Here is a 20,556-nt window from a genome sequence, read left to right as displayed (position 1 = left end):
TTACAGTAACTTGAAAATCCTTCCATAGGGTAACTTTGACTGGTTTCACTTGGAAATTCTTCATAGTGTGGAATTTTGGAACTTTAAAAAATTCCTCTAAAATCAGACGAACTACGAATTCCGATTTACTCACCTGTTATCATGAGAGACCCGAGGTCTGCATCTTTCAGCCCACTACTGATCCTGAAAAGTAATTCTAACCATACTTACAGTAACTTGTATTTCCTTCCATAGGATTCTATTGTGTGGTTTTCACCAGAAAAGTTTCTGTCTATGTTTGAAACTTAAAAATATTCCTCTAAAATCAGCCGAACTACGAATTACGATTTACTCACCAGTTATCAGGAGAGACCTGAGTGCTGCATCTTTCAGCCCACTACTGATCCTGAAAAGTAATTCTAACCATACTTACAGTAACTTGAACTTCCTTCCGTAGGCTAACATTGACTCGTTTCACTTGGAAATTCTTCTAAGTGTGAAGGTTTGGAACTTAAAAAAATTCCTCTAAAATCAATCAAACTATTAACTCTGATTTACTCACCTGTTATCAGGAGAGACCTCAGCGCTGCACCTTTCAGCCCATTACTGATCCTGAAACATAATTCTAACTGTACTTACAGTAACTTGAAATTCCTTCCATAGGCTAACATTGACTGGTTTCACTTGGAAATTCTTCGAAGTGTGGGATTTTGGAACTTTAAAAAATTCCTTTAAAATCAGACGAACTTCGAACTACGAATTCCGATTTACTCACCTGTTATCAGGAGAGACCTGAGTGCTGCATCTTTCAGCCCACTACTGATCCTGAAAAGTAATTCTAACCATACTTACAGTAACTTGTATTTCCTTCCATAGGATTCTATTGTGTGGTTTTCACCAGAAAAGTTTCTGTCTATGTTTGAAACTTAAAAATATTCCTCTAAAATCAGCCGAACTACGAATTACGATTTACTCACCTGTTATCAGGCGAGACCTCAGCGCTGCATCTTTCAGCCCACTACTGATCCTGTAAAGTAATTCTAGCCATACTTACAGTAACTTGAACTTCCTTCCATAGGCTAACATTGACTCGTTTCACTTGGAAATTCTTCTAAGTGTGGAGTTTTGGAACTTTAAAAAATTACTCTAAAATCAGCCGAACTATGAATTCTGATTTACTCACCTGTTATCAGGAGAGACCTCAGCGCTGCATCTTTCAGCCCATTACTGATCGTGAAACATAATTCTAACTGTACTTACAGTAACTTGAAAATCCTTCCATAGGGTAACTTTGACTGGTTTCACTTGGAAATTCTTCATAGTGTGGAATTTTGGAACTTTAAAAAATTCCTCTAAAATCAGACGAACTACGAATTCCGATTTACTCACCTGTTATCATGAGAGACCCGAGGTCTGCATCTTTCAGCCCACTACTGATCCTGAAAAGTAATTCTAACCATACTTACAGTAACTTGTATTTCCTTCCATAGGATTCTATTGTGTGGTTTTCACCAGAAAAGTTTCTGTCTATGTTTGAAACTTAAAAATATTCCTCGAAAATCAGCCGAACTACGAATTACGATTTACTCACCTGTTATCAGGCGAGACCTCAGCGCTGCATCTTTCAGCCCACTACTGATCCTGTAAAGTAATTCTAACCATACTTACAGTAACTTGAACTTCCTTCCATAGGCTAACATTGACTCGTTTCACTTGGAAATTCTTCTAAGTGTGAAGGTTTGGAACTTTAAAAAATTACTCTAAAATCAGTCGAACTATTAACTCTGATTTACTCACCTGTTATCAGGAGAGACCTCAGCGCTGCATCTTTCAGCCCATTACTGATCCTGAAACATAATTCTAACTGTACTTACAGTAACTTGAAATTCCTTCCATAGGCTAACATTGACTGGTATCACTTGGAAATTCTTCGAAGTGTGGAATTTTGGAACTTTAAAAAATTCCTCTAAAATCAGACGAACTACGAATTCCGATTTACTCACCAGTTATCAGGAGAGACCTGAGTGCTGCATCTTTCAGCCCACTACTGATCCTGAAAAGTAATTCTAACCATACTTACAGTAACTTGAACTTCCTTCCGTAGGCTAACATTGACTCGTTTCACTTGGAAATTCTTCTAAGTGTGAAGGTTTGGAACTTTAAAAAATTCCTCTAAAATCAGTCGAACTATTAACTCTGATTTACTCACCTGTTATCAGGAGAGACCTCAGCGCTGCACCTTTCAGCCCATTACTGATCCTGAAACATAATTCTAACTGTACTTACAGTAACTTGAAATTCCTTCCATAGGCTAACATTGACTGGTTTCACTTGGAAATTCTTTGAAGTGTGGAATTTTGGAACCTTAAAAAATTACTCGAAAATCAGCCGAACTATGAATTCTGATTTACTCACCTGTTATCAGGAGAGACCTCAGCGCTGCATCTTTCAGCCCACTACTGATCCTGTAAAGTAATTCTAACCATACTTACAGTAACTTGAACTTCCTTCCGTAGGCTACCATTGACTCGTTTCACTTGGAAATTCTTCTAAGTGTGAAGGTTTGGAACTTTAAAAAATTCCTCTAAAATCAGTCGAACTATTAACTCTGATTTACTCACCTGTTATCAGGAGAGACCTCAGCGCTGCATCTTTCAGCCCATTACTGATCCTGAAACATAATTCTAACTGTACTTACAGTAACTTGAAATTCCTTCCATAGGCTAACATTGACTGGTTTCACTTGGAAATTCTTCGAAGTGTGGAATTTTGGAACTTTAAAAAATTCCTCCAAAATCAGACGAACTACGAATTCCGATTTACTCACCTGTTATCAGGAAAGACCTGAGTGCTGCATCTTTCAGCCCACTACTGATCCTGAAAAGTAATTCTAACCATACTTACAGTAACTTGTATTTCCTTCCATAGGATTCTATTGTGTGGTTTTCACCAGAAAAGTTTCTGTCTATGTTTGAAACTTAAAAATATTCCTCGAAAATCAGCCGAACTACGAATTACGATTTACTCACCTGTTATCAGGCGAGACCTCAGCGCTGCATCTTTCAGCCCACTACTGATCCTGTAAAGTAATTCTAACCATACTTACAGTAACTTGAACTTCCTTCCATAGGCTAACATTGACTCGTTTCACTTGGAAATTCTTCTAAGTGTGGCGTTTTGGAACTTTAAAAAATTACTCTAAAATCAGCCGAACTATGAATTCTGATTTACTCACCTGTTATCAGGAGAGACCTCAGCGCTGCATCTTTCAGCCCACTACTGATCCTGTAAAGTAATTCTAACCATACTTACAGTAACTTGAACTTCCTTCCGTAGGCTAACATTGACTCGTTTCACTTGGAAATTCTTCTAAGTGTGAAGGTTTGGAACTTTAAAAAATTCCTCTAAAATCAGTCGAACTATTAACTCTGATTTACTCACCTGTTATCAGGAGAGACCTCAGCGCTGCATCTTTCAGCCCATTACTGATCCTGAAACATAATTCTAACTGTACTTACAGTAACTTGAAATTCCTTCCATAGGCTAACATTGACTGGTTTCACTTGGTAATTCTTCGAAGTATGGAATTTTGGAACTTTAAAAAATTCCTCTAAAATCAGACGAACTACGAACTACGAATTCCGATTTACTTACCTGTTATCAGGAGAGACCTGAGTGCTGCATCTTTCAGCCCACTACTGATCCTGAAAAGTAATTCTAACCATACTTACAGTAACTTGTATTTCCTTCCATAGGATTCTATTGTGTGGTTTTCACCAGAAAAGTTTCTGTCTATGTTTGAAACTTAAAAATATTCCTCTAAAATCATCCGAACTACGAATTACGATTTACTCACCTGTTATCAGGCGAGACCTCAGCGCTGCATCTTTCAGCCCACTACTGATCCTGTAAAGTAATTCTAACCATACTTACAGTAACTTGAACTTCCTTCCATAGGCTAACATTGACTCGTTTCACTTGGAAATTCTTCTAAGTGTGAAGGTTTGGAACTTAAAAAAATTCCTCTAAAATCAGTCGAACTATTAACTCTGATTTACTCACCTGTTATCAGGAGAGACCTCAGCGCTGCATCTTTCAGCCCATTACTGATCGTGAAACATAATTCTAACTGTACTTACAGTAACTTGAAAATCCTTCCATAGGGTAACTTTGACTGGTTTCACTTGGAAATTCTTCATAGTGTGGAATTTTGGAACTTTAAAAAATTCCTCTAAAATCAGACGAACTACGAATTCCGATTTACTCACCTGTTATCATGAGAGACCCGAGGTCTGCATCTTTCAGCCCACTACTGATCCTGAAAAGTAATTCTAACCATACTTACAGTAACTTGTATTTCCTTCCATAGGATTCTATTGTGTGGTTTTCACCAGAAAAGTTTCTGTCTATGTTTGAAACTTAAAAATATTCCTCTAAAATCAGCCGAACTACGAATTACGATTTACTCACCAGTTATCAGGAGAGACCTGAGTGCTGCATCTTTCAGCCCACTACTGATCCTGAAAAGTAATTCTAACCATACTTACAGTAACTTGAACTTCCTTCCGTAGGCTAACATTGACTCGTTTCACTTGGAAATTCTTCTAAGTGTGAAGGTTTGGAACTTAAAAAAATTCCTCTAAAATCAATCGAACTATTAACTCTGATTTACTCACCTGTTATCAGGAGAGACCTCAGCGCTGCACCTTTCAGCCCATTACTGATCCTGAAACATAATTCTAACTGTACTTACAGTAACTTGAAATTCCTTCCATAGGCTAACATTGACTGGTTTCACTTGGAAATTCTTCGAAGTGTGGGATTTTGGAACTTTAAAAAATTCCTTTAAAATCAGACGAACTTCGAACTACGAATTCCGATTTACTCACCTGTTATCAGGAGAGACCTGAGTGCTGCATCTTTCAGCCCACTACTGATCCTGAAAAGTAATTCTAACCATACTTACAGTAACTTGTATTTCCTTCCATAGGATTCTATTGTGTGGTTTTCACCAGAAAAGTTTCTGTCTATGTTTGAAACTTAAAAATATTCCTCTAAAATCAGCCGAACTACGAATTACGATTTACTCACCTGTTATCAGGCGAGACCTCAGCGCTGCATCTTTCAGCCCACTACTGATCCTGTAAAGTAATTCTAGCCATACTTACAGTAACTTGAACTTCCTTCCATAGGCTAACATTGACTCGTTTCACTTGGAAATTCTTCTAAGTGTGGAGTTTTGGAACTTTAAAAAATTACTCTAAAATCAGCCGAACTATGAATTCTGATTTACTCACCTGTTATCAGGAGAGACCTCAGCGCTGCATCTTTCAGCCCACTACTGATCCTGTAAAGTAATTCTAACCATACTTACAGCAACTTGAACTTCCTTCCGTAGGCTAACATTGACTCGTTTCACTTGGAAATTCTTCTAAGTGTGAAGGTTTGGAACTTTAAAAAATTCCTTCAAAATCAGTCGAACTTTTAACTCTGATTTACTCACCTGTTATCAGGAGAGACCTCAGCGCTGCATCTTTCAGCCCATTACTGATCCTGAAACATAATTCTAACTGTACTTACAGTAACTTGAAATTCCTTCCATAGGCTAACATTGACTGGTTTCACTTGGTAATTCTTCGAAGTATGGAATTTTGGAACTTTAAAAAATTCCTCTAAAATCAGACGAACTACGAACTACGAATTCCGATTTACTTACCTGTTATCAGGAGAGACCTGAGTGCTGCATCTTTCAGCCCACTACTGATCCTGAAAAGTAATTCTAACCATACTTACAGTAACTTGTATTTCCTTCCATAGGATTCTATTGTGTGGTTTTCACCAGAAAAGTTTCTGTCTATGTTTGAAACTTAAAAATATTCCTCTAAAATCATCCGAACTACGAATTACGATTTACTCACCTGTTATCAGGCGAGACCTCAGCGCTGCATCTTTCAGCCCACTACTGATCCTGTAAAGTAATTCTAACCATACTTACAGTAACTTGAACTTCCTTCCATAGGCTAACATTGACTCGTTTCACTTGGAAATTCTTCTAAGTGTGAAGGTTTGGAACTTAAAAAAATTCCTCTAAAATCAGTCGAACTATTAACTCTGATTTACTCACCTGTTATCAGGAGAGACCTCAGCGCTGCATCTTTCAGCCCATTACTGATCGTGAAACATAATTCTAACTGTACTTACAGTAACTTGAAAATCCTTCCATAGGGTAACTTTGACTGGTTTCACTTGGAAATTCTTCATAGTGTGGAATTTTGGAACTTTAAAAAATTCCTCTAAAATCAGACGAACTACGAATTCCGATTTACTCACCTGTTATCATGAGAGACCCGAGGTCTGCATCTTTCAGCCCACTACTGATCCTGAAAAGTAATTCTAACCATACTTACAGTAACTTGTATTTCCTTCCATAGGATTCTATTGTGTGGTTTTCACCAGAAAAGTTTCTGTCTATGTTTGAAACTTAAAAATATTCCTCTAAAATCAGCCGAACTACGAATTACGATTTACTCACCAGTTATCAGGAGAGACCTGAGTGCTGCATCTTTCAGCCCACTACTGATCCTGAAAAGTAATTCTAACCATACTTACAGTAACTTGAACTTCCTTCCGTAGGCTAACATTGACTCGTTTCACTTGGAAATTCTTCTAAGTGTGAAGGTTTGGAACTTAAAAAAATTCCTCTAAAATCAATCGAACTATTAACTCTGATTTACTCACCTGTTATCAGGAGAGACCTCAGCGCTGCACCTTTCAGCCCATTACTGATCCTGAAACATAATTCTAACTGTACTTACAGTAACTTGAAATTCCTTCCATAGGCTAACATTGACTGGTTTCACTTGGAAATTCTTCGAAGTGTGGGATTTTGGAACTTTAAAAAATTCCTTTAAAATCAGACGAACTTCGAACTACGAATTCCGATTTACTCACCTGTTATCAGGAGAGACCTGAGTGCTGCATCTTTCAGCCCACTACTGATCCTGAAAAGTAATTCTAACCATACTTACAGTAACTTGTATTTCCTTCCATAGGATTCTATTGTGTGGTTTTCACCAGAAAAGTTTCTGTCTATGTTTGAAACTTAAAAATATTCCTCTAAAATCAGCCGAACTACGAATTACGATTTACTCACCTGTTATCAGGCGAGACCTCAGCGCTGCATCTTTCAGCCCACTACTGATCCTGTAAAGTAATTCTAGCCATACTTACAGTAACTTGAACTTCCTTCCATAGGCTAACATTGACTCGTTTCACTTGGAAATTCTTCTAAGTGTGGAGTTTTGGAACTTTAAAAAATTACTCTAAAATCAGCCGAACTATGAATTCTGATTTACTCACCTGTTATCAGGAGAGACCTCAGCGCTGCATCTTTCAGCCCACTACTGATCCTGTAAAGTAATTCTAACCATACTTACAGCAACTTGAACTTCCTTCCGTAGGCTAACATTGACTCGTTTCACTTGGAAATTCTTCTAAGTGTGAAGGTTTGGAACTTTAAAAAATTCCTTCAAAATCAGTCGAACTTTTAACTCTGATTTACTCACCTGTTATCAGGAGAGACCTCAGCGCTGCATCTTTCAGCCCATTACTGATCCTGAAACATAATTCTAACTGTACTTACAGTAACTTGAAATTCCTTCCATAGGCTAACATTGACTGGTTTCACTTGGAAATTCTTCGAAGTGTGGAATTTTGGAACTTTAAAAAATTACTCGAAAATCAGCCGAACAATGAATTCTGATTTACTCACCTGTTATCAGGAGAGACCTCAGCGCTGCATCTCTCAGCCCACTACTGATCCTGTAAAGTAATTCTAACCATACTTACAGTAACTTGAACTTCCTTCCGTAGGCTAACATTGACTCGTTTCACTTGGAAATTCTTCTAAGTGTGAAGGTTTGGAACTTTAAAAAATTCCTCTAAAATCAGTCGAACTATTAACTCTGATTTACTCACCTGTTATCAGGAGAGACCTCAGCGCTGCATCTTTCAGCCAATTACTGATCCTGAAACATAATTCTAACTGTACTTACAGTAACCTGAAATTCCTTCCATAGGCTAACATTGACTGGTATCACTTGGAAATTCTTCGAAGTGTGGAATTTTGGAACTTTAAAAAATTCCTCTAAAATCAGACGAACTACGAATTCCGATTTACTCACCAGTTATCAGGAGAGACCTGAGTGCTGCATCTTTCAGCCCACTACTGATCCTGAAAAGTAATTCTAACCATACTTACAGTAACTTGAACTTCCTTCCGTAGGCTAACATTGACTCGTTTCACTTGGAAATTCTTCTAAGTGTGAAGGTTTGGAACTTTAAAAAATTCCTCTAAAATCAGTCGAACTATTAACTCTGATTTACTCACCTGTTATCAGGAGAGACCTCAGCGCTGCACCTTTCAGCCCATTACTGATCCTGAAACATAATTCTAACTGTACTTACAGTAACTTGAAATTCCTTCCATAGGCTAACATTGACTGGTTTCACTTGGAAATTCTTTGAAGTGTGGAATTTTGGAACCTTAAAAAATTACTCGAAAATCAGCCGAACTATGAATTCTGATTTACTCACCTGTTATCAGGAGAGACCTCAGCGCTGCATCTTTCAGCCCACTACTGATCCTGTAAAGTAATTCTAACCATACTTACAGTAACTTGAACTTCCTTCCGTAGGCTACCATTGACTCGTTTCACTTGGAAATTCTTCTAAGTGTGAAGGTTTGGAACTTTAAAAAATTCCTCTAAAATCAGTCGAACTATTAACTCTGATTTACTCACCTGTTATCAGGAGAGACCTCAGCGCTGCATCTTTCAGCCCATTACTGATCCTGAAACATAATTCTAACTGTACTTACAGTAACTTGAAATTCCTTCCATAGGCTAACATTGACTGGTTTCACTTGGAAATTCTTCGAAGTATGGAATTTTGGAACTTTAAAAAATTCCTCCAAAATCAGACGAACTACGAATTCCGATTTACTCACCTGTTATCAGGAAAGACCTGAGTGCTGCATCTTTCAGCCCACTACTGATCCTGAAAAGTAATTCTAACCATACTTACAGTAACTTGTATTTCCTTCCATAGGATTCTATTGTGTGGTTTTCACCAGAAAAGTTTCTGTCTATGTTTGAAACTTAAAAATATTCCTCGAAAATCAGCCGAACTACGAATTACGATTTACTCACCTGTTATCAGGCGAGACCTCAGCGCTGCATCTTTCAGCCCACTACTGATCCTGTAAAGTAATTCTAACCATACTTACAGTAACTTGAACTTCCTTCCATAGGCTAACATTGACTCGTTTCACTTGGAAATTCTTCTAAGTGTGGCGTTTTGGAACTTTAAAAAATTACTCTAAAATCAGCCGAACTATGAATTCTGATTTACTCACCTGTTATCAGGAGAGACCTCAGCGCTGCATCTTTCAGCCCACTACTGATCCTGTAAAGTAATTCTAACCATACTTACAGTAACTTGAACTTCCTTCCGTAGGCTAACATTGACTCGTTTCACTTGGAAATTCTTCTAAGTGTGAAGGTTTGGAACTTTAAAAAATTCCTCTAAAATCAGTCGAACTATTAACTCTGATTTACTCACCTGTTATCAGGAGAGACCTCAGCGCTGCATCTTTCAGCCCATTACTGATCCTGAAACATAATTCTAACTGTACTTACAGTAACTTGAAATTCCTTCCATAGGCTAACATTGACTGGTTTCACTTGGAAATTCTTCGAAGTGTGGAATTTTGGAACTTTAAAAAATTCCTCTAAAATCAGACGAACTACGAACTACGAATTCCGATTTACTTACCTGTTATCAGGAGAGACCTGAGTGCTGCATCTTTCAGCCCACTACTGATCCTGAAAAGTAATTCTAACCATACTTACAGTAACTTGTATTTCCTTCCATAGGATTCTATTGTGTGGTTTTCACCAGAAAAGTTTCTGTCTATGTTTGAAACTTAAAAACATTCCTCTAAAATCATCCGAACTACGAATTACGATTTACTCACCTGTTATCAGGCGAGACCTCAGCGCTGCATCTTTCAGCCCACTACTGATCCTGTAAAGTAATTCTAACCATACTTACAGTAACTTGAACTTCCTTCCGTAGGCTAACATTGACTCGTTTCACTTGGAAATTCTTCATAGTGTGGAATTTTGGAACTTTAAAAAATTCCTCTAAAATCAGACGAACTACGAATTCCGATTTACTCACCTGTTATCATGAGAGACCCGAGGTCTGCATCTTTCAGCCCACTACTGATCCTGAAAAGTAATTCTAACCATACTTACAGTAACTTGTATTTCCTTCCATAGGATTCTATTGTGTGGTTTTCACCAGAAAAGTTTCTGTCTATGTTTGAAACTTAAAAATATTCCTCTAAAATCAGCCGAACTACGAATTACGATTTACTCACCAGTTATCAGGAGAGACCTGAGTGCTGCATCTTTCAGCCCACTACTGATCCTGAAAAGTAATTCTAACCATACTTACAGTAACTTGAACTTCCTTCCGTAGGCTAACATTGACTCGTTTCACTTGGAAATTCTTCTAAGTGTGAAGGTTTGGAACTTAAAAAAATTCCTCTAAAATCAATCAAACTATTAACTCTGATTTACTCACCTGTTATCAGGAGAGACCTCAGCGCTGCACCTTTCAGCCCATTACTGATCCTGAAACATAATTCTAACTGTACTTACAGTAACTTGAAATTCCTTCCATAGGCTAACATTGACTGGTTTCACTTGGAAATTCTTCGAAGTGTGGGATTTTGGAACTTTAAAAAATTCCTTTAAAATCAGACGAACTTCGAACTACGAATTCCGATTTACTCACCTGTTATCAGGAGAGACCTGAGTGCTGCATCTTTCAGCCCACTACTGATCCTGAAAAGTAATTCTAACCATACTTACAGTAACTTGTATTTCCTTCCATAGGATTCTATTGTGTGGTTTTCACCAGAAAAGTTTCTGTCTATGTTTGAAACTTAAAAATATTCCTCTAAAATCAGCCGAACTACGAATTACGATTTACTCACCTGTTATCAGGCGAGACCTCAGCGCTGCATCTTTCAGCCCACTACTGATCCTGTAAAGTAATTCTAGCCATACTTACAGTAACTTGAACTTCCTTCCATAGGCTAACATTGACTCGTTTCACTTGGAAATTCTTCTAAGTGTGGAGTTTTGGAACTTTAAAAAATTACTCTAAAATCAGCCGAACTATGAATTCTGATTTACTCACCTGTTATCAGGAGAGACCTCAGCGCTGCATCTTTCAGCCCATTACTGATCGTGAAACATAATTCTAACTGTACTTACAGTAACTTGAAAATCCTTCCATAGGGTAACTTTGACTGGTTTCACTTGGAAATTCTTCATAGTGTGGAATTTTGGAACTTTAAAAAATTCCTCTAAAATCAGACGAACTACGAATTCCGATTTACTCACCTGTTATCATGAGAGACCCGAGGTCTGCATCTTTCAGCCCACTACTGATCCTGAAAAGTAATTCTAACCATACTTACAGTAACTTGTATTTCCTTCCATAGGATTCTATTGTGTGGTTTTCACCAGAAAAGTTTCTGTCTATGTTTGAAACTTAAAAATATTCCTCTAAAATCAGCCGAACTACGAATTACGATTTACTCACCAGTTATCAGGAGAGACCTGAGTGCTGCATCTTTCAGCCCACTACTGATCCTGAAAAGTAATTCTAACCATACTTACAGTAACTTGAACTTCCTTCCGTAGGCTAACATTGACTCGTTTCACTTGGAAATTCTTCTAAGTGTGAAGGTTTGGAACTTAAAAAAATTCCTCTAAAATCAATCAAACTATTAACTCTGATTTACTCACCTGTTATCAGGAGAGACCTCAGCGCTGCACCTTTCAGCCCATTACTGATCCTGAAACATAATTCTAACTGTACTTACAGTAACTTGAAATTCCTTCCATAGGCTAACATTGACTGGTTTCACTTGGAAATTCTTCGAAGTGTGGGATTTTGGAACTTTAAAAAATTCCTTTAAAATCAGACGAACTTCGAACTACGAATTCCGATTTACTCACCTGTTATCAGGAGAGACCTGAGTGCTGCATCTTTCAGCCCACTACTGATCCTGAAAAGTAATTCTAACCATACTTACAGTAACTTGTATTTCCTTCCATAGGATTCTATTGTGTGGTTTTCACCAGAAAAGTTTCTGTCTATGTTTGAAACTTAAAAATATTCCTCTAAAATCAGCCGAACTACGAATTACGATTTACTCACCTGTTATCAGGCGAGACCTCAGCGCTGCATCTTTCAGCCCACTACTGATCCTGTAAAGTAATTCTAGCCATACTTACAGTAACTTGAACTTCCTTCCATAGGCTAACATTGACTCGTTTCACTTGGAAATTCTTCTAAGTGTGGAGTTTTGGAACTTTAAAAAATTACTCTAAAATCAGCCGAACTATGAATTCTGATTTACTCACCTGTTATCAGGAGAGACCTCAGCGCTGCATCTTTCAGCCCACTACTGATACTGTAAAGTAATTCTAACCATACTTACAGCAACTTGAACTTCCTTCCGTAGGCTAACATTGACTCGTTTCACTTGGAAATTCTTCTAAGTGTGAAGGTTTGGAACTTTAAAAAATTCCTTCAAAATCAGTCGAACTTTTAACTCTGATTTACTCACCTGTTATCAGGAGAGACCTCAGCGCTGCATCTTTCAGCCCATTACTGATCCTGAAACATAATTCTAACTGTACTTACAGTAACTTGAAATTCCTTCCATAGGCTAACATTGACTGGTTTCACTTGGAAATTCTTCGAAGTGTGGAATTTTGGAACTTTAAAAAATTACTCGAAAATCAGCCGAACAATGAATTCTGATTTACTCACCTGTTATCAGGAGAGACCTCAGCGCTGCATCTCTCAGCCCACTACTGATCCTGTAAAGTAATTCTAAACATACTTACAGTAACTTGAACTTCCTTCCGTAGGCTAACATTGACTCGTTTCACTTGGAAATTCTTCTAAGTGTGAAGGTTTGGAACTTTAAAAAATTCCTCTAAAATCAGTCGAACTATTAACTCTGATTTACTCACCTGTTATCAGGAGGGACCTCAGCGCTGCATCTTTCAGCCCATTAGTGATCCTGAAACATAATTCTAACTGTACTTACAGTAACCTGAAATTCCTTCCATAGGCTAACATTGACTGGTTTCACTTGGAAATTCTTCAAAGTGTGGAATTTTTGAACTTTAAAAAATTCCTCTAAAATCAGACGAACTACGAATTCCGATTTACTCACCTGTTATCAGGAGAGACCTGAGTGCTGCATCTTTCAGCCCACTACTGATCCTGAAAAGTAATTCTAACCATACTTACAGTAACTTGAACTTCCTTCCGTAGGCTAACATTGACTCGTTTCACTTGGAAATTCTTCTAAGTGTGAAGGTTTGGAACTTTAAAAAATTCCTCTAAAATCAGTCGAACTATTAACTCTGATTTACTCACCTGTTATCAGGAGAGACCTCAGCGCTGCACCTTTCAGCCCATTACTGATCCTGAAACATAATTCTAACTGTACTTACAGTAACTTGAAATTCCTTCCATAGGCTAACATTGACTGGTTTCACTTGGAAATTCTTTGAAGTGTGGAATTTCGGAACTTTAAAAAATTACTCGAAAATCAGCCGAACTATGAATTCTGATTCACTCACCTGTTATCAGGAGAGACCTCAGCGCTGCATCTTTCAGCCCACTACTGATCCTGTAAAGTAATTCTAACCATACTTACAGTAACTTGAACTTCCTTCCGTAGGCTAACATTGACTCGTTTCACTTGGAAATTCTTCTAAGTGTGAAGGTTTGGAACTTTAAAAAATTCCTCTAAAATCAGTCGAACTATTAACTCTGATTTACTCGCCTGTTATCAGGAGAGACCTCAGCGCTGCATCTTTCAGCCAATTACTGATCCTGAAACATAATTCTAACTGTACTTACAGTAACCTGAAATTCCTTCCATAGGCTACCATTGACTGGTATCACTTGGAAATTCTTCGAAGTGTGGAATTTTGGAACTTTAAAAAATTCCTCTAAAATCAGACGAACTACGAATTACGATTTACTCACCTGTTATCAGGCGAGACCTCAGCGCTGCATCTTTCAGCCCACTACTGATCCTGTAAAGTAATTCTAACCATACTTACAGTAACTTGAACTTCCTTCCATAGGCTAACATTGACTCGTTTCACTTGGAAATTCTTCTAAGTGTGAAGGTTTGGAACTTAAAAAAATTCCTCTAAAATCAGTCGAACTATTAACTCTGATTTACTCACCTGTTATCAGGAGAGACCTCAGCGCTGCATCTTTCAGCCCATTACTGATCGTGAAACATAATTCTAACTGTACTTACAGTAACTTGAAAATCCTTCCATAGGGTAACTTTGACTGGTTTCACTTGGAAATTCTTCATAGTGTGGAATTTTGGAACTTTAAAAAATTCCTCTAAAATCAGACGAACTACGAATTCCGATTTACTCACCTGTTATCATGAGAGACCCGAGGTCTGCATCTTTCAGCCCACTACTGATCCTGAAAAGTAATTCTAACCATACTTACAGTAACTTGTATTTCCTTCCATAGGATTCTATTGTGTGGTTTTCACCAGAAAAGTTTCTGTCTATGTTTGAAACTTAAAAATATTCCTCTAAAATCAGCCGAACTACGAATTACGATTTACTCACCAGTTATCAGGAGAGACCTGAGTGCTGCATCTTTCAGCCCACTACTGATCCTGAAAAGTAATTCTAACCATACTTACAGTAACTTGAACTTCCTTCCGTAGGCTAACATTGACTCGTTTCACTTGGAAATTCTTCTAAGTGTGAAGGTTTGGAACTTAAAAAAATTCCTCTAAAATCAATCGAACTATTAACTCTGATTTACTCACCTGTTATCAGGAGAGACCTCAGCGCTGCACCTTTCAGCCCATTACTGATCCTGAAACATAATTCTAACTGTACTTACAGTAACTTGAAATTCCTTCCATAGGCTAACATTGACTGGTTTCACTTGGAAATTCTTCGAAGTGTGGGATTTTGGAACTTTAAAAAATTCCTTTAAAATCAGACGAACTTCGAACTACGAATTCCGATTTACTCACCTGTTATCAGGAGAGACCTGAGTGCTGCATCTTTCAGCCCACTACTGATCCTGAAAAGTAATTCTAACCATACTTACAGTAACTTGTATTTCCTTCCATAGGATTCTATTGTGTGGTTTTCACCAGAAAAGTTTCTGTCTATGTTTGAAACTTAAAAATATTCCTCTAAAATCAGCCGAACTACGAATTACGATTTACTCACCTGTTATCAGGCGAGACCTCAGCGCTGCATCTTTCAGCCCACTACTGATCCTGTAAAGTAATTCTAGCCATACTTACAGTAACTTGAACTTCCTTCCATAGGCTAACATTGACTCGTTTCACTTGGAAATTCTTCTAAGTGTGGAGTTTTGGAACTTTAAAAAATTACTCTAAAATCAGCCGAACTATGAATTCTGATTTACTCACCTGTTATCAGGAGAGACCTCAGCGCTGCATCTTTCAGCCCACTACTGATCCTGTAAAGTAATTCTAACCATACTTACAGCAACTTGAACTTCCTTCCGTAGGCTAACATTGACTTGTTTCACTTGGAAATTCTTCTAAGTGTGAAGGTTTGGAACTTTAAAAAATTCCTTCAAAATCAGTCGAACTTTTAACTCTGATTTACTCACCTGTTATCAGGAGAGACCTCAGCGCTGCATCTTTCAGCCCATTACTGATCCTGAAACATAATTCTAACTGTACTTACAGTAACTTGAAATTCCTTCCATAGGCTAACATTGACTGGTTTCACTTGGAAATTCTTCGAAGTGTGGAATTTTGGAACTTTAAAAAATTACTCGAAAATCAGCCGAACAATGAATTCTGATTTACTCACCTGTTATCAGGAGAGACCTCAGCGCTGCATCTCTCAGCCCACTACTGATCCTGTAAAGTAATTCTAACCATACTTACAGTAACTTGAACTTCCTTCCATAGGCTAACATTGACTCGTTTCACTTGGAAATTCTTCTAAGTGTGAAGGTTTGGAACTTTAAAAAATTCCTCTAAAATCAGTCGAACTATTAACTTTGATTTACTCACCTGTTATCAGGAGAGACCTCAGCGCTGCACCTTTCAGCCCATTACTGATCCTGAAACATAATTCTAACTGTACTTACAGTAACTTGAAATTCCTTCCATAGGCTAACATTGGCTGGTTTCACTTGGAAATTCTTTGAAGTGTGGAATTTCGGAACTTTAAAAAATTACTCGAAAATCAGCCGAACTATGAATTCTGATTTACTCACCTGTTATCAGGAGAGACCTCAGCGCTGCATCTTTCAGCCCACTACTGATCCTGTAAAGTAATTCTAACCATACTTACAGTAACTTGAACTTCCTTCCGTAGGCTAACATTGACTCGTTTCACTTGGAAATTCTTCTAAGTGTGAAGGTTTGGAACTTTAAAAAATTCCTCTAAAATCAGTCGAACTATTAACTCTGATTTACTCGCCTGTTATCAGGAGAGACCTCAGCGCTGCATCTTTCAGCCAATTACTGATCCTGAAACATAATTCTAACTGTACTTACAGTAACCTGAAATTCCTTCCATAGGCTAACATTGACTGGTATCACTTGGAAATTCTTCGAAGTGTGGAATTTTGGAACTTTAAAAAATTCCTCTAAAATCAGACGAACTACGAATTCCGATTTACTCACCAGTTATCAGGAGAGACCTGAGTGCTGCATCTTTCAGCCCACTACTGATCCTGAAAAGTAATTCTAACCATACTTACAGTAACTTGAACTTCCTTCCGTAGGCTAACATTGACTCGTTTCACTTGGAAATTCTTCTAAGTGTGAAGGTTTGGAACTTTAAAAAATTCCTCTAAAATCAGTCGAACTATTAACTCTGATTTACTCACCTGTTATCAGGAGAGACCTCAGCGCTGCACCTTTCAGCCCATTACTGATCCTGAAACATAATTCTAACTGTACTTACAGTAACTTGAAATTCCTTCCATAGGCTAACATTGACTGGTTTCACTTGGAAATTCTTTGAAGTGTGGAATTTTGGAACCTTAAAAAATTACTCGAAAATCAGCCGAACTATGAATTCTGATTTACTCACCTGTTATCAGGAGAGACCTCAGCGCTGCATCTTTCAGCCCACTACTGATCCTGTAAAGTAATTCTAACCATACTTACAGTAACTTGAACTTCCTTCCGTAGGCTACCATTGACTCGTTTCACTTGGAAATTCTTCTAAGTGTGAAGGTTTGGAACTTTAAAAAATTCCTCTAAAATCAGTCGAACTATTAACTCTGATTTACTCACCTGTTATCAGGAGAGACCTCAGCGCTGCATCTTTCAGCCCATTACTGATCCTGAAACATAATTCTAACTGTACTTACAGTAACTTGAAATTCCTTCCATAGGCTAACATTGACTGGTTTCACTTGGAAATTCTTCGAAGTATGGAATTTTGGAACTTTAAAAAATTCCTCCAAAATCAGACGAGTAACGAATTCCGATTTACTCACCTGTTATCAGGAAAGACCTGAGTGCTGCATCTTTCAGCCCACTACTGATCCTGAAAAGTAATTCTAACCATACTTACAGTAACTTGTATTTCCTTCCATAGGATTCTATTGTGTGGTTTTCACCAGAAAAGTTTCTGTCTATGTTTGAAACTTAAAAATATTCCTCGAAAATCAGCCGAACTACGAATTACGATTTACTCACCTGTTATCAGGCGAGACCTCAGCGCTGCATCTTTCAGCCCACTACTGAATCTGTAAAGTAATTCTAACCATACTTACAGTAACTTGAACTTCCTTCCATAGGCTAACATTGACTCGTTTCACTTGGAAATTCTTCTAAGTGTGGCGTTTTGGAACTTTAAAAAATTACTCTAAAATCAGCCGAACTATGAATTCTGATTTACTCACCTGTTATCAGGAGAGACCTCAGCGCTGCATCTTTCAGCCCACTACTGATCCTGTAAAGTAATTCTAACCATACTTACAGTAACTTGAACTTCCTTCCGTAGGCTAACATTGACTCGTTTCACTTGGAAATTCTTCTAAGTGTGAAGGTTTGGAACTTTAAAAAATTCCTCTAAAATCAGTCGAACTATTAACTCTGATTTACTCACCTGTTATCAGGAGAGACCTCAGCGCTGCATCTTTCAGCCCATTACTGATCCTGAAACATAATTCTAACTGTACTTACAGTAACTTGAAATTCCTTCCATAGGCTAACATTGACTGGTTTCACTTGGAAATTCTTCGAAGTGTGGAATTTTGGAACTTTAAAAAATTCCTCTAAAATCAGACGAACTACGAACTACGAATTCCGATTTACTTACCTGTTATCAGGAGAGACCTGAGTGCTGCATCTTTCAGCCCACTACTGATCCTGAAAAGTAATTCTAACCATACTTACAGTAACTTGTATTTCCTTCCATAGGATTCTATTGTGTGGTTTTCACCAGAAAAGTTTCTGTCTATGTTTGAAACTTAAAAACATTCCTCTAAAATCATCCGAACTACGAATTACGATTTACTCACCTGTTATCAGGCGAGACCTCAGCGCTGCATCTTTCAGCCCACTACTGATCCTGTAAAGTAATTCTAACCATACTTACAGTAACTTGAACTTCCTTCCATAGGCTAACATTGACTCGTTTCACTTGGAAATTCTTCTAAGTGTGAAGGTTTGGAACTTAAAAAAATTCCTCTAAAATCAGTCGAACTATTAACTCTGATTTACTCACCTGTTATCAGGAGAGACCTCAGCGCTGCATCTTTCAGCCCATTACTGATCGTGAAACATAATTCTAACTGTACTTACAGTAACTTGAAAATCCTTCCATAGGGTAACTTTGACTGGTTTCACTTGGAAATTCTTCATAGTGTGGAATTTTGGAACTTTAAAAAATTCCTCTAAAATCAGACGAACTACGAATTCCGATTTACTCACCTGTTATCATGAGAGACCCGAGGTCTGCATCTTTCAGCCCACTACTGATCCTGAAAAGTAATTCTAACCATACTTACAGTAACTTGTATTTCCTTCCATAGGATTCTATTGTGTGGTTTTCACCAGAAAAGTTTCTGTCTATGTTTGAAACTTAAAAATATTCCTCTAAAATCAGCCGAACTACGAATTACGATTTACTCACCAGTTATCAGGAGAGACCTGAGTACTGCATCTTTCAGCCCACTACTGATCCTGAAAAGTAATTCTAACCATACTTACAGTAACTTGAACTTCCTTCCGTAGGCTAACATTGACTCGTTTCACTTGGAAATTCTTCTAAGTGTGAAGGTTTGGAACTTAAAAAAATTCCTCTAAAATCAATCAAACTATTAACTCTGATTTACTCACCTGTTATCAGGAGAGACCTCAGCGCTGCACCTTTCAGCCCATTACTGATCCTGAAACATAATTCTAACTGTACTTACAGTAACTTGAAATTCCTTCCATAGGCTAACATTGACTGGTTTCACTTGGAAATTCTTCGAAGTGTGGGATTTTGGAACTTTAAAAAATTCCTTTAAAATCAGACGAACTTCGAACTACGAATTCCGATTTACTCACCTGTTATCAGGAGAGACCTGAGTGCTGCATCTTTCAGCCCACTACTGATCCTGAAAAGTAATTCTAACCATACTTACAGTAACTTGTATTTCCTTCCATAGGATTCTATTGTGTGGTTTTCACCAGAAAAGTTTCTGTCTATGTATGAAACTTAAAAATATTCCTCTAAAATCAGCCGAACTACGAATTACGATTTACTCACCTGTTATCAGGCGAGACCTCAGCGCTGCATCTTTCAGCCCACTACTGATCCTGTAAAGTAATTCTAGCCATACTTACAGTAACTTGAACTTCCTTCCATAGGCTAACATTGACTCGTTTCACTTGGAAATTCTTCTAAGTGTGGAGTTTTGGAACTTTAAAAAATTACTCTTAAATCAGCCGAACTATGAATTCTGATTTACTCACCTGTTATCAGGAGAGACCTCAGCGCTGCATCTTTCAGCCCACTACTGATCCTGTAAAGTAATTCTAACCATACTTACAGCAACTTGAACTTCCTTCCGTAGGCTAACATTGACTCGTTTCACTTGGAAATTCTTCTAAGTGTGAAGGTTTGGAACTTTAAAAAATTCCTTCAAAATCAGTCGAACTTTTAACTCTGATTTACTCACCTGTTATCAGGAGAGACCTCAGCGCTGCATATTTCAGCCCATTACTGATCCTGAAACATAATTCTAACTGTACTTACAGTAACTTGAAATTCCTTCCATAGGCTAACATTGACTGGTTTCACTTGGAAATTCTTCGAAGTGTGGAATTTTGGAACTTTAAAAAATTACTCGAAAATCAGCCGAACAATGAATTCTGATTTACTCACCTGTTATCAGGAGAGACCTCAGCGCTGCATCTCTCAGCCC

The sequence above is a fragment of the Lissotriton vulgaris genome, chromosome 9, assembly GCF_964263255.1.
Source record: "Lissotriton vulgaris chromosome 9, aLisVul1.2, whole genome shotgun sequence".
Classification (NCBI taxonomy): Eukaryota; Metazoa; Chordata; class Amphibia; order Caudata; family Salamandridae; genus Lissotriton; species Lissotriton vulgaris.
The sequence above is the reverse complement of the archived record's forward strand: the minus strand, read 5'-3'. Positions refer to the sequence as shown.